Consider the following 5,233-nt stretch of genomic DNA (forward strand, 5'->3'; position numbering starts at 1 on the left):
GAGCTGGAGGAAGTGTCTGGAGAGAGGGAAGTCTGGGCATCTTTGCTTAGACTGCTGCCCCCGCGACCCGGTCCCAGATAAGCGGAGGAAAATGGATGGATGGATGGATGGATTTTAGGAAATATTTACTTTCTTGCTGAAGGCTAAGCAAGATGAATGATACCGCTCTCTTCTCTGTGTGATACAAGTGAAATGACAACAGCAGCCAGTTAGTTCAGCTTAGCATAAAGACTGGAAACATAAGGAAAACGTTAGCTTGACCTCTGTTTGAAGGTAACAATCAATCTACCAGCTCCTCTAAATCAACATATAATATTCTGGTTGGTGGATTTATACAATAAGTCGTGTAAAACTGAGCTGAACTGACTGGGAAGAGATATAAGTGTACAAGATGTAGTTTTGCCTTTCAAGAACCTTGCTAGCTGTTTCTCACATTTGTTTTTTTTTGTTGTTTTTTTTGTTTTTTTATCAACTAAGCTAATGGCTACTGAGCATAGCTTCATATTAATTCAGTCAATATTAGACTAGCTTGTTCTTATCTAACTCTTGGAAAGAAAGAGAAAAGGCATATCCCCCAAAATGGCAAACAGTTTCTTTAAACATGACATTGCAGAGGTACAGCGCATTGGAAACAGGGCTGCTTGACATTTTAATCATATAACGGACAAAGGAACGAGAATTTAATCTAGCTTGATTGGTGAGACATTTAAACAGAAGGATTTAAATCAGTGAAGCACCAATATCAAGGAAGCTGCCCTGTCTTCCTCGCCAATAAATTCACTCTGTTTATTACAGCAGACTCTTCCTTTGTTACGACTTTGCAGAATAAGCAGCTTGCAAGGCTGCGTTGCTGAAATTTGAAATTACCCATGGGTGAAAGAGGCTGTGACTGTAGCCCTGCCAAATTCACTCAGTGTAAGTGCCCTCACTTTAGTCTTTATTTCCTGACTCTTGACAATCTTACCATGAGTTTCTGGCCCATCCTCACTGACTCACCACTTTAACAAAGACATTATATATGAACACATCATTTGCTGCAATAAAACAAGTTTGCTTCACTAGAAATGGGGAAAATAACACTACCAAAGCATTTGCACTTAGTGATCTTGCCATACAATGTAAAGGTAAGTCTTCTCTTTTAAGTGTTATAAACTCTTAAGGCCCTGTACTTGCTGTTGTTGAATTGACTTGCTAAATAGTGCAAAGAACAGTGTTTGTTTAGGCAGGTTTACTGTCCTCTTGTAAATCAGGGTGCAATACATATCGAATACATTAATCTTACTTATTTTTAAAGCTATTTGTTGAGTTGAAATATGATAATGCAAAACAGACTGATGCAGTACTGAACTCACATTTTCTAGATATAAGCCATCACATCAGGATGGTTCCTTTCTGCCTGAGGATGTTTCCCTCACACCCCTGAGGTGATAGTTTTCAGCTTGGGCAGTGTCCTGTTCAACCCCGCTATGATCCATCACCAGCACTGATGGATACTGAAGTTATCCATCATAAAGTCATCAACATGCTGGCAGCTTTCTTCCCCTAGAGGCAAGGTGATGTAGTGGCTGTGATTCATCTCTGAATCGCTGTTTGCTGTGTTTGCCTCCATCTCACCTGCACCTGTCCTACCCCACCACCATTATCGTGATTAAGCAGCCCTCACATTGTACAGCCAGACATAATGGACCTTTAGCCAACATCACCTGGGCCCTGATCTGTTGAAATCAGGAATTCTTCAGCTTTATAGGCCTTGTGATCGATCCAGGCACGCAGCCAGAGCTCCATTAGTGAACAAGCTACAACGAGAGCTGCATGATGGGGTTCCAATGAGGAACCACAGCTGTTTCTCACAGGGGTTTTCCTCAATGTTCCCTTAACAGCTTTGTCATTATTCATTACAGTATAATGCTTTGAGCATTAAGTCATACATACAGTAAACTTTATGTTATCTCTGTCATTTGATACAAGCCATACAATTTTATTTTAGGGGGGTGTTGTCCCACAGTGTTATGTAAATATTTCTAAAATAGGATATGAACAGCTTGAAAAGTGCTACATACTTGTACTTGTTCTCTATTGCTGCTGTAACACAGAAATTTCCCCACTGTGGGTTCAATAAAGTACCTACTCTACTCTACAAAACATTTGACTGTAAAAATAAATGCCTTCATTTTCAATAAAATCATTAGTAGTTTTAAACTCAAGACAAGTACGAAGAATATTGCACACAAAAAACAGCTTGTCTAGAGGTTTTAGTATCGCCCCTTTTTAAATAAATTTTCTTCTGTCTAAAGGTTGGACTTCCTTTTTACACACTAGGCCTCTTTGTCAAAATCAAATTAAAAAAATTATGTATTTAACGCTGCTTCTAGAAAGGTAACTCGACCTTTACATGGTAGTATAGTTTCAAAATAGCAACTTACAGGTTTTAATCAATGACTGCAGTTGAAATGCATTTAAAATAAAAACAAACAGCATACATTACATTTGTTATACCTGGAAAACTTTGGCCAGTGCTTTAGATAGTGCCATAGTATTACTGTCAAAAAAAAACTGTCAGATTTTCCTCAAGGTGTTTTCGGACATAAACCATGATAAGCTTCTTTCACAGAGCAACATGATCCTGGCTCAGAGCTACAGACCAGAGTTTTCTCATTTTACTTTGGGAAAGTAAACATTCAAGTTTCCCCTGAAACTTTAGTGTTTTAAGGACAACTCCAGCTTCTTTAGCATTCACTGTGTCCAACTTTACAGCATACCATTTGGTCTTAGTGCTCTAATAGTTGGCTTTGTGAGGTATATGCAGCTAAAATCAATAGAAGAGAACTATAAATGACAGTTTTCAACTTTAATAGCAGACCCTGTTTTGACAGCAGTGATTTAATAGGCCAACATGCTCCTTATAAACACTGTTCATTTCTTTGTTTGACATGTCTGTATGCAGAAATGAAGACAACACCACATAAATCTGCTTTTACTTACGGCTTATTGTACCTTCGATCAATAGAAGCATTTTCTCTGGTGCCCAGGAACAATCTAAATCAGACTTATTGTCTCCTAATGACTGCACAGAAAGCTGTTATTTCAGCTTCTGCTCTGTGGCTACAGTTTGCACCCTGCATGTTATTAGAAAAGACAATTGCTCTGTCCAAGAGTGCTTTCTCTGTTTACATATTCAGGTAAATACACCGTCACTGCCCATTACACAGAGAGACTCTTGTTCAGCTCTTTGGGCTTTTATTTAAACTGAACTGACAACTCCAATAATGTCCATATGTGGACTCCATCATAAACACTCACTCTCATTCTCTGCAGCTACAAAGATTTCAAGTGTGTAACAGCATACAGATTTTGGAAACAGATTATGTAATACACTGCTATGAGGATGAAGTGGGAAAATGTTCTGCACACCATCTTCTATTGCTGATCAAATGAATAATATAAAGAAATAATAATAAGCAGCAGGAGGTTGGTTGGTAGAAGGAAGAAATACTAAAATACTTTCCTGCCATAAATATATGAGGTTTATTCCAGTATACATGTGAGAATATGGGGGAATCAGGGTCATCTCTGCATTTCAGTTTGACTTTTCTGAAGTCTGACTGTAAAATAACATTAGAATAAAAAAAGAAACTGATTAAATTAGATTATCTGATTAATCACTTTGTCAAGATCCCTCAAAATAATTTCATGGATCATTAGACCACAATAGCAGTCTTGGATGGCCATGGTTTATTTTAAATGCCAATGATGTTTTCACTTACCATATATTAAAAGATAAAACTGCTCCAATGAAAATATGAGCACAAAATAAGTAGAATTAAAAAAAAGTTTTTATAGTGGCATTAATCATCCATTATGATATACTGTAAAATGTACAAATCAATTATCCATCAAGGTCACCTCAGGCTAATCAAAGTAATTGCTGGGGCGCAATAATGCTTAGCAATGCAGTGCCCAGTAATTCACTGAATAATATCTTCAGAGCTTTGTTAAGTGCTTCTGGTTTTACAGCACAGCAAAGTCGATTTCCATTTCATAGTCATATTGGCGGCGCGAAGCAGCGTTGCTAGTACTGAGACGGACACACTGAAACTCGATATGGGCAAAGCAACCTTGAGAGCTTGCTGTGTCATAACAGTCAGCATGGAAAGAAGACAGCAGTAAATTAAGCCTGAGGGACAGATGGCGGAGCCTGATCTGCCCTCCAAACTTTGACATGAAAGAAGCTTGTGCGGATGTTTCGGAGGGAATGGAGACGATCATTACTGTGGTTAGTGGGGAAGTATAACAGATGTACCTCTTCCTTTTTCCACCATTAAAACTGTCAGGTTCCTTCACTGTCATGTTGTTATTGTATGTTTTTCTATCTCCACATTATTCAACAGTGGTGTTTCCTTCAGAAGTCACACATTGCTCTTTTCTCATCACTCTTTCATACATAGAGTCATACTGGGCCCTTTCAAAGCACTTCTGACAATTCCGGGGCAGTAGTCATAGTATCAGCTTCATCCATACTAAATTTATCTATTGAAGGTTACTCTCCATCTGTGTAATTGTGTGCACTTTCTTGTTACAGCTGCCAGAAGCTCTCATAGTAATCTACTGGAGATGCTGCAGTGAAGACAAATGCATGAGATCTCAATAAATGAAAGAGCTGATTGCAATTTAAAAACAAAACAAAACAAAGCTACAGCTAAATAGAATCCAATAAAGCTGTAGATTTTCACTGACATTTAATTACAAACATCCACTGACATGTATTCATTCACTGAAAGGCCAAGTGGACACAGTTACATAGCACATGCACAGAGATACTTAACAGCAGTAATGGTGAAAAAAAATCACAAAACAAAAAACTTTCAAGTTCAGCTCTGATGGATTTTATAGATGCATTTTGTTATTATTAAAATAAATAAAATCATATATCATACTGCTGGTAGACTAATTCCAGAGTGCTTTGCTGAGATTTATTTTTTCACTTGTGAAACGAAAACTGCAGTGACTGCAAGTTCTCAGTGTTGCAGGTTAGTTTATGTGTGTATTATTTCCAGAAATTTTGCAGCTGGATTTCAAGTGTGGTGGAATGAAGATTTGCTAAGTCTTGCATACATTTTTGTGCCACCTAGAGGCAGTGCAGTTAACCATAAACAAGCTGACATACTGTATCACCTTCTAGCAGATATAGAGCAAACTGTAGTTTAGATCTCAGTATAGCCATTCCATACATTGT

Source organism: Monopterus albus, unplaced genomic scaffold, assembly GCF_001952655.1.
Source record: "Monopterus albus unplaced genomic scaffold, M_albus_1.0 scaffold9.1, whole genome shotgun sequence".
NCBI classification, from domain to species: Eukaryota; Metazoa; Chordata; class Actinopteri; order Synbranchiformes; family Synbranchidae; genus Monopterus; species Monopterus albus.